At 28.9% G+C, this 10,542-nt stretch overlaps 1 long non-coding RNA gene across 1 annotated transcript in view; it reads right to left on the minus strand.

Moving 5' to 3' along the window:
* The window catches only part of LOC132926266 (uncharacterized), a 35,314-nt gene extending 26,459 nt beyond the window's left edge, over nucleotides 1-8,855 (minus strand). The window contains exon 1 of the long non-coding RNA XR_009661391.1: nucleotides 8,441-8,855. This is a non-coding gene — a long non-coding RNA (uncharacterized LOC132926266). The remainder of the gene's footprint in view (nucleotides 1-8,440) is intronic.
* Nucleotides 8,856-10,542: the final 1,687 nt, after the last annotated feature.

Genomic DNA, 10,542 nt, shown 5'->3' on the forward strand with positions numbered 1-10,542 from the left:
TCGAGTTATTAGTATAGCTAAAGTGGACAACATTTGACAGCGTGGAAGAAATTAAAGCCAAAGCGAAGGAAGTTTTCAACAAGCTGACAGAAGCATATTTTCTACACTATTTTGATTTGTGAAAAATTCAAATGGAGCGCTGTAGAGATCGTCAAGGAGAATACATGAAAGACGATTAACTTTCTGATGTAATTAATCAATAAAATGTTTTCAATCATAAGTCTGATTATTTAATTGCCACACCTCGTGTTGTACAGAGAACATTAATATATTAAATAATAATACATTATGAAATAACAAAGATAAATAAATGCTCAACAACTTAAAATGTATACAGTTTAACTTGTTTATACATTCATGTTATGCATATACTTATATACAATATACATAATATATATGTAATTCAAAAATAGGTAAAATTAGATTCAGAATATGAATTTAGGATTTAAAATTAGAAAAAAATTGTCTATGATCCCAAATCTACCATATCATACATGTTTTGAAAATTAACTACAGCTGTTGACTGTTGTTGATAAACATCACATTAGTAGTTTTAAAATTTGTAATAATACTAAAATTAAGTTAAGAACATTTTGTGTATAGAGTATAAAAAAATAAATATTACAGTAAAACAAATTACACTTAAATTCAAAGATAAAATAACAGTTAATTATAACAAACAACTGATAAGAAGGGTTTGTGATGATTTTAATTTATCACCGATAAGACAAATGATATACGTATATGGGATTTTTACCATGTAATATTATCATAAGACCAATGATTTTAAATATCCAGTTTTTAAATCATTGTTACGAGTATAATACATAAATATTAAAATGTCCCCGTTTTACCGCATGACCCCATTATGTCCCACGTTCCCCTATAATTGAGTTTAAAAAAAAATGACATCTGTAGTTGTATATAATGTATTATATACATACAACTATGATACAAGTGTAATCAAATGGTTTTATGTATAACATCTATATTTTTTTCACAATTTAAAGTAGTTGTATGAATTGAAAAATATTGCTTTTTATTTGTATAAATGTACTATATGTGAATAACAAAAAAAAACAGCTTTCAAGATGTCCCTCAACTGTCTCTCACTTGTATACAATAAACATATTACACTGCAAAACATATATAATATGATCGAATTCGTCTTCTATTTGCGAGGTCTTTTTAAATCTCGCAAAAATACATATAACACGAAATGTTATCCATTTTCAAATCTATGTACAGATGTGCGTACTGATATATTATAGTATAAGTAATAGTGTCGTCCAATAGACAATGTCCGTATAGTGAGCCAATACAATATAAATAACGCTAAATCGATCAACTCTAAAATCTACCTTATTTAATATAATATTATACACACATTATGCATATAAATTGTACAAACAATATTATAACCTATATTATTTGATCGTTATTAAAGTTTATTAATATATTTCGTTACCGTAAAAATGGATTGAAATATTCACAAAAAAGACCAAGCTTGATATTATTATAATACGAATATAATATATATTATGATGATGTGACTTGTATAAGTTCTGTGATTTTGTAATTCAAAATATATGTGAACCCATTTCATAATCATTAATTTTATTAAGTTACAACATATTTTTACGTTTATAAAATTATATTAAAGTTTTCAATTTTACGAAACAGAGAAAAGAATAAAAATATATTCAAATAAATAATTCAATGATTCAGAAAAACATATTTTTTGAAAATTTGATGGAATCCGCGGTTGTTGAGTCAGTTAAACTAAACTAGTTAAATTAATTTCTGTGTTATTTTTATAAATTGTACTAAAAATATACATGTATTAAGCTTCTAGTATTAAAATAAGTAATTCAATTTTTTTTCTTATGTACAAACAATTGATAATTCACATTTATTTTATAATTGTGTATTTGGAAGTGTTTAAATATAAATGTCGATTTAAATATTTTACAAGATGATTCTATTTTACTATAATAAAAAATGTTACACAAAATAAAAAATATAAATTATGTACTATATTTCAAATATATAAAATAATTGACTTTGTACGTTTTATTTAATGACTAAGACAAGGCGGTAGAAACACAATGCATGTTAACGTAATTGAGAATACTTAATAAAATATAATTTACCATTTTAATGAATAATTAAACCGTGGGTATTGCAATAAAGTGAGCAGATAAATTAATACCACGTAATGTAGTAGTTCACATCAGACATCCTTGTTAAAATTACTTAGTTTTGTTTTACGACAACGTTTATATAATCTATATGCTCAAAGTATGTATACCCACATTATTGAATGCCTGTAAACAATAATTCACTTTTAAAAATTAGTTTTAGCTTACTCGGATACGTTTAATTCGTATAATATAAAACTATTGTAGAGACCAATGTAACCTATACAGTTTTAAATAAAGTTTAGGCTGTGGGTATTATATAGACATGGCTGAGGTTAAAATTAATCATATGTTTACAAGGATAAAATAAAATATACTTAAAGTTAAATACTTTAACTCGATCATTAATGAAAACATTATAATTCGTAATAGATTCTCATAGTTTCAAATAATATTATATATATATAATAGTAAAAAGTGACGAATTTCGTACTCAAAAAGTAATCGTAGTAATAGGCCATGGCTCTAAAATTTGTACTAATCATTCATAATATTATTTTGAATTCTATTATACTTTTTCTGTCGTCATCATTTTTAATCTACTTGGAAATGTGCAATGATGGAAATTATTTGAAACTAAATTGGTTTCTGAAAAAAAAAATTACCTAATTTACTATTAAAGTTTACGTATAATACTTTTTTACTAAGTGATAATTATTAAATTATTTCATTGCCAACGTGTATCGGTATCGATGAAATCTGTTTATTTAATTTTTAATTTTGTGCCAATGAAAAAATGTATATATGTTCTATTATATAGCATACAATTGGTTTTTTATTTTCTATAGGTAACGAGATAAAATATTGTAAGAATAATTTTTATCACTCGATAATGCTGTAATAAAATATACAGTAGGTACAAAAAAAATGTCACTACACATTGTAGGTGTACAATATAGATGGTTTTTTTCATGAATGAATGTATTCTTTTTTCCAAGAAATGAACGACGCCAAGAATGTAAAAATGTCTAGGTATATTTCCCGAGGGAAAACATTCATATCTCCTTAGTACTGGAAATAGTACCGGACACAATGGACTCAGCTATCATTCGTTTTCATGTGAATTCCTCTTCCGTGGGGAATAAAAACAAATCGAAATTTTAGGTTCCTGCCTAATAAACGAACGATAAAATATACTATATCACGGAGAGTTGACTGAAAGTGTTTATTGATACAATTGTATCATAATGATACTTACATATTAAATTGGTCGTTCTGAGGAAAATAAATAATTATTATGTTTACAAATATTACAATAGGTAATTATAATTAATTAACAAATTTGTTATACCCATTATAGCTCTATTTAAAATTTGAATTTACTAAATACGATTGGTGGACATAGATATATTTGCTGAATGAAATTGTAATCAACTGATTTTTGTAAAATATACTTACTCCATTCAAATTGCTCTTATATATTTTAATTATTAAGTATATGACATCTATTTAGATTTTAGACTATAATTTTAAATTGTAATATAAATATATGTCTCGCTCAATTAAAATACATTTTATTTTATCCAGAGTCGTATGTACACATATCTTGTTGGATGTGTTAAGTTAGTTGACATTGAAATTCATAATAAAATATATGGATAACAAAAATATTGATTATATCAATCATATTATCAAATAAATAAAGGAATTTTGCATTGACTTGAATTAGCATTTTTTTTGATACTTAATACTTAAAAAGAGATTTTAACTTTTATTTACATATTATACATAATATTATGTTTATGATATATTATTTAAATATTATGTTTCATTCATCATTTTAAAATTCTAATTCGATAAATTGTATATAATTATATCAAACAAAATATTACGTAGGTATAATATCATAATAACATAATGTATTTATGCGTACATCTGCCTCTAAAATATAAAATAAAATTTAATATTAATATATTATTGTGTATTTTATATAATATTAAAATATTTCAATCTCATATAGGTACAAGAAGAAAAATGTAGTTTGTTGTGAATTTTATCAACTATACCTAACTAAGATTTTTTTAACTAATCATGTAATTATTAATAATTTATACTAGTTAAATACGTTATTTGTAATTTAATTTATTTAAGATAAGGTTTTTTTTAAATATATTAAGTAATTCTTATATTTTTCTCACAATATTGCATAACGTTGAATAAGAGAAATACTATATTTTGGAGCAAATGCGACGTATAAAAAATATTACTGCTAACATACATTTTAAACAAATTCGTATTATACATTCCAAACTATTAGGTTTTCCAATTCAAGCAATATATAACTACATTTAACAACACAATATATTATCATTATTTTCATGCGATTGTCTCAAAATATATTTTTTTGAAAAGTTATAATGAAAAAACGATATCTACTAAAAAATATTTACTTGATATTGTTATTTGATAACAAATTGTTAATTTATTTTTTATTATAATAAATTATTATTTATCCATTTAACAATAATATATAATACCTCTATTTGTTAATATAATAATAATTTTCAAATTAATTTTTATTTTTGCAGATAATTTTAGACCTGTATTTTATATTTTTTTTCTAAACAATTCAAATACCTAATTGTATTAAATATCTGTGCAGTTTACATTTGATGAATTTTAAGCTGGTATAAATACACGGGCATTCAATTGTACAACAGTACCGTGCATAATTACATAGTAATTAATAATATTGATATTTATAACAATTATTTAGCAAGTTATTGTTGTATTAAAATATTAAGTCGTATATTAAATAAAACTGAAATATACTCTTAACTAAAATGTACCCATGTAAATAATTGAATCAAACCAAATTATTATAAATATTTAGCACTGTTTAAAAAAAACCTATGTACTGTTTGTTATATATGATATTTTGAATGAGTACAGTGAATATGGTGTACGGTGTACATGTTTAAGTCGTAAAACAAATATTAAACACGTTGTCAAGTAAATTAAAACCATTAAAACAATTTTCGTTTTCATATTTCATTTTGTTATTGGAAAATTAATTAAGTAAAGCTTATATAAAAGTAAACTAAAATCTTAAAAGTAAATAAGAGATGAGGACTATATTAAATTTAATTCGAAACAGGAAAGAAAGATATGTAAGGATATTCATTATGGCACAAGGGACCAATTCAATGAGCCCCGGAATATAGTCTTTTGGATAAGCGCAGAAAAAGACAATTATGGAAGTTACTTGACATTATTATTATTATTTTAGGCGTATTCTTCTAGATTTATATTATATTCTTTGTGCTGCGTTTTCCGGAGACGTATAAAGTTGATAATTTTTTTTTTAAGCAACTTACATTTCGTATTGTATGATAATACTTATCCCGAGACGTATCGGCAAATACCTGCAATAGGTAAGACATAGTTATTTTCGACGTCTGAACTGAATTATTTGTCGACTATAATACGTCTACACACTCTATACATCGTAAGTAGAATCATTATTTGAACAAAGCTTTCGTCTACGTTAAGGTTTTTAACGATACAATGTTGTCAATATTAAATATACTTCGGTCGTTGAAGAGCGTATTGTTCAAAATAGGTACTATTAACTACGTATCTACGTTTCACGGTTTTAAAACATATTTCAAGTCCGGGTGGTCTGTCAATCATCATGACGAGTTTTGTTGCGATTGTTCTCGTTACTTACCAACATTGATTATTAAAATATTTTTTGTTTTTTTTAAGCGAACAATATATTTTTGTAGATATAAATTTAATAGAAAAATAAAACAAGAAAAAACCAATTATAAATAATAATATTGTTAACAAAACGTAGTAAAATGTTTATAATTATACTGTAATTGAGCGTTACAACACTATCCCTATTGGGACTCGAGTACCTGTCACATAGAAAGTTAAATAATAAGGTTATAAATTGCATAGAATTCGCGTTGGAGTTGCCGCACGAGATTGTGCATCTCAATACCTTATAGTTTTCGTAATATTGGAATTGCCCATCGATGTCGGGACGAAAAACCGAAACGAAAAAAATAAATTAATAAATAGACCTTATAAAAACTCGTACATCGGCGATAAAAATGTTTCTTCGCGGTAAGTTGGGGGGACAAAGACGAGCAAAAGTAACTATAATACTCATAATTAGTACTCGGAAGTTGATGACATTAAAAACATTAAAAAATGACCTAAAATAATTACAAATATTTGTTTTAAATTAATAAAAATATATTTTTTTTAAATTATACTATACCTACTCCCTCCGCTATACTAATACTTTTTATGTAGGTACAACCAAAAAAACAAAACTATAGTCACTATGCTCCCATGAATAGAATTTTAATAAATGGTAACTCCAATAAAAATATTGATTTTTTTTGATTCACCAAGCAAGCTAAAAAACGTTCTTAGTAATCAGTTATAATTTTCTACTTATTGTAATCATATGTTGAACATTTGTTGTTTCGATTATATTTCAATTTATTATTTACTTAATCGAGATTATTATTTACATTTATTACTTTATATTATTCTGTATTTACTTCTATATTCTGTACTCTTTGCCCTAAAGGGCGTTATTATTATTTATTGTAAATTTTCCTCTTTACAAATAAATAAATTATTATTTATTATAAAATTCTATATACATTTATCAACGCTTACAAATTACTCAAAATATGGCAAAAAAATGACAAAAAATTTCCTTAAAAATTAAATAAAAAAATTAAAAATATAGTTGACGTAGACGGACATTAACCGACGTTTTAATTTTAAGCATTTCGAAAATAGTACGAAAAAATAATAAAATGTAGGTACAATAATATTCACTACAACACGACAACGACGACTGTAATCGGTGAGATGAAATTGGATAGGTACTAATCTTAGTCCGTGGTAATTTCAAAGTTTTAAGTAAGTTATCGGCATAATGGTCGACAAGAAACAATAAGAAGTAAACTAATGTGAAATCAGTAAAAATGACTAAAAATGTGGGAAAATGACCTAAAAATGTCAAAAAATGACTTAAAAAATAAAAAATACCAAAAATGCAAAAAAAAATTTAGTTGGGCAGATTCACATGCTAATGAAACACACTTGTGGCCAGGAAAGCATCGTCGAAAAAGTTCCAAAAAAAAAATACAAAATGCATCAACTTTCGAGCCTTACTCATATATGTTACAAGACTTCGGGTTTATAGGTTACAATACTACGTCGGAGTTACTATAGTCCGGTAGTGCATCTCAATGCCTATATTATACTTCTATTTTATACTTTCCGTTAAACGTATAAGAACTCGGATCATTACTATTTCGATGATGTCGGGGCGAAGATTCGAAACGGAAACAAAAAATAAATATATCATATTATTATTACTATAATAGGAACCCAAACGTTGTCGACAAGAGTGTTTCGTCCTCGTAAACGGAGACAGAGACGAGCGACTCGCCCGGTGTGTAGTAGTTAGGTACAAGACGTCTTGTTCGCGGTCGGCAGCGGATAGGACATACGTCGCGCGAGCTGATTGAATTCGTTTGATTATTATTTGATAATATAATTTAATACACCGCGTACTCGCTCGTATTATACATTCGGTACGTCGTGCTATATATTTTATGATATAACCTGATCGTATATAGGTACCTACGACGTACCCATATTATGTCGTATATATATATATATATATATATGTGTGTGTGTGTGTGTGTGTGTGTGTTTGTGTGTATGTGCGGCAGTCATACTGATTACGAGCGTAACTGCGGCGCTGTGGCGTTATTGAATTATCCGCTTATTCGTCTACCACTTACTCGTTGACTGTCAATTTATGGTGCTAATTTACGTTAAACGAATGGTGTGTGTGTGTGTGTGTGTGTTATAATACAGTGCGCGCGCGGTGTGATATGCGTATATTATATTATAATAGGACGTGCACGTTTGGAAATCATTCGTGTTCGACAAAGTCGTCAAATATTTTAGTGTTGTGCGGTTCGAACCGCCGACGATCCACAATCGATGATATTATTATATCATAATATATTATTACCGTCGTATTACCCATAGTATTATAATAATATATAATATAATATTATTATGTTTTTGAAATCGTCGATACGGGCGCGCGCCGATTGCTGCGCGTGACGTACCTACGCCGCACGGCGATTTATTTATCAAAATAATATTATTATGTCATTTGCGCGTGTAGCTCGTAAAGGTCTACCCACCTCCGAGTCGCAATACGATTATAATAATAATATGGTACATACCTCTCTTATAATACGCCTATCGATTGAGTGCACACGTTTTATACTCTCTCCGATTTATAGGTAAGATGTCGGCCGTTGTTAACGGGTAGCAGCGCCACAGCAGATGATGACACGTGCAATAATTATTATTATTGCAGTGTTCGGCCGAAATTCAAACGTATCGATTACACGTTTTGCCCGTTTTGGTATTATACATTATTTCTGTGATGCGGTTTGCGAAAAACAGGTAGAGGACAGAGGTATTCCCGATATTTACATTTCGCGTTCCGCACTATGACCGTAAAGACGCGAAAAGTGTTGCAAAAACGACGTTATACCTACCGTACGGCCGCGTAATATTCAACAATTCCTCCGAAAACACGATTATAATAATAATAATAATATATTATACCGTACACACGGTCGAATTCGTAGTATTATTGTTTCCAGTGTGCGTACGCGTAGTCGTACCAACCCACTTCATAATTCATGCGGTTATAAAATGCAACAATTTTATTTCGCAACACGCGATATCAGAGTTAACGTTAGGTTTATTAGTGTTGTGTGGTCTTACGCGTTTCGTTTTCATTTATTTACTTTTGAAACTTTACCCACCCGCGCCAACTAATTATAATCACGTGTCGGAAGGAAGTAAAAATCACTACTCACGAATCCTCGCAACAGCAACAACGACAACGACAACAACAACAACGGCTAAGTACCTACCTACCTACCTACCTACCGGCCGACCAATATAATATACCCATACGAATACGTATAATCAAGTGCCGCGACGCAATGTAATGTATTACACATTTATTCGCTATTACGACAATAATAATTTGCGATAAGCGATTCGTAGTTATAATATATAGTACAGTATCCGCCGTTATCACTAGTCGGTCGGTTTTCGCGGACGTCAAATCAAAACGCCGTCCGGTCGTTACAGTAAGTGTACTTAAATTATAATATTATTTTTTCCGTTTTCATTTTTTTATCTCTCGTACGGCGTTGATACGCACGCCAACTTACTGTACTTTGGAACGCGACGACGTTCTCGCGGCTCTTAAATCTATCCGCGTTTATATTATAATATACCTATAATACGCGACACGACGATATTACGGTGTTGTAGGTGTTGCCCCTCCCTCCCCCCCCGCATCCCGTTCGACTAACAGGCCCATAAAAATAACAACCATAGATACGCAATATCGCAGCAGTTTTCTTGCGGCGGCGCGAGGGCATAAAAAATAACTGTCGCATCGCGGCGTCCTGCGTGTACAATCGTAACGCCTGGCGTTAACGGACTCGTATAGACGAAAAACTTTCAGAATATTATATAAAACTTTAACGGCCACACCGTAGTATTCATAGATAAAGTTTATTTTTTATTTATTTATTTTTTTTTGTATTTTTTTTTTGTTTTTTTTTTTTACGATTGCTAGTAAATTCGATTTTTTTGTAATGCTCTCACTAATAGAAACTGATTCGTTTGCGATTTGATGAACTTTTATGGAAACGGGCGGTGGCGGCGACGAAACACGAAAACGGCATTTTTATTACCCGCGGGACATTAACACTTGAATTGCTCGGGTTTGTTTTCAATGCTTTTAATACACACACACACACACCGAGCGAGTGATGCTGTACGCGAGTTATGCACAATTTATACATATATATATCATCTCGATAGTGACGTATAACTTGCTACATTTGACACTTGAATGTAATAAATGCACCGCGCATAATATCTATGTATATCGGTTGTCACGGTGTTGCAGTGGATATTTCTGAAAAGCACTACCTGCACACGTCCTCATACGTGTAATAATATGTAAACCAATTCGATGAAGTATAAAAAAGCACGAATTTATATTTCCATTGCTCGGAACACAAAAATTTTAACACTCAATACATTTTAAAGGTACTTATATACATATCTGATAATATGTCCTACATATATGTTATTATGTGTGGTGGAAATATTTACAAACCTCTAGATCGGGTTATTTACACGAGCGCCGTTATATAATTTTACCTATAGCGACGTCCACGTAGCCTTTGTTTTTTTTTTAATTGGTTCACGTGTTCAGCGTGAAATTCCTGCCATTACATATAACTTG

This window comes from Rhopalosiphum padi, chromosome 3 (assembly GCF_020882245.1).
Source record: "Rhopalosiphum padi isolate XX-2018 chromosome 3, ASM2088224v1, whole genome shotgun sequence".
Taxonomy (NCBI): Eukaryota; Metazoa; Arthropoda; class Insecta; order Hemiptera; family Aphididae; genus Rhopalosiphum; species Rhopalosiphum padi.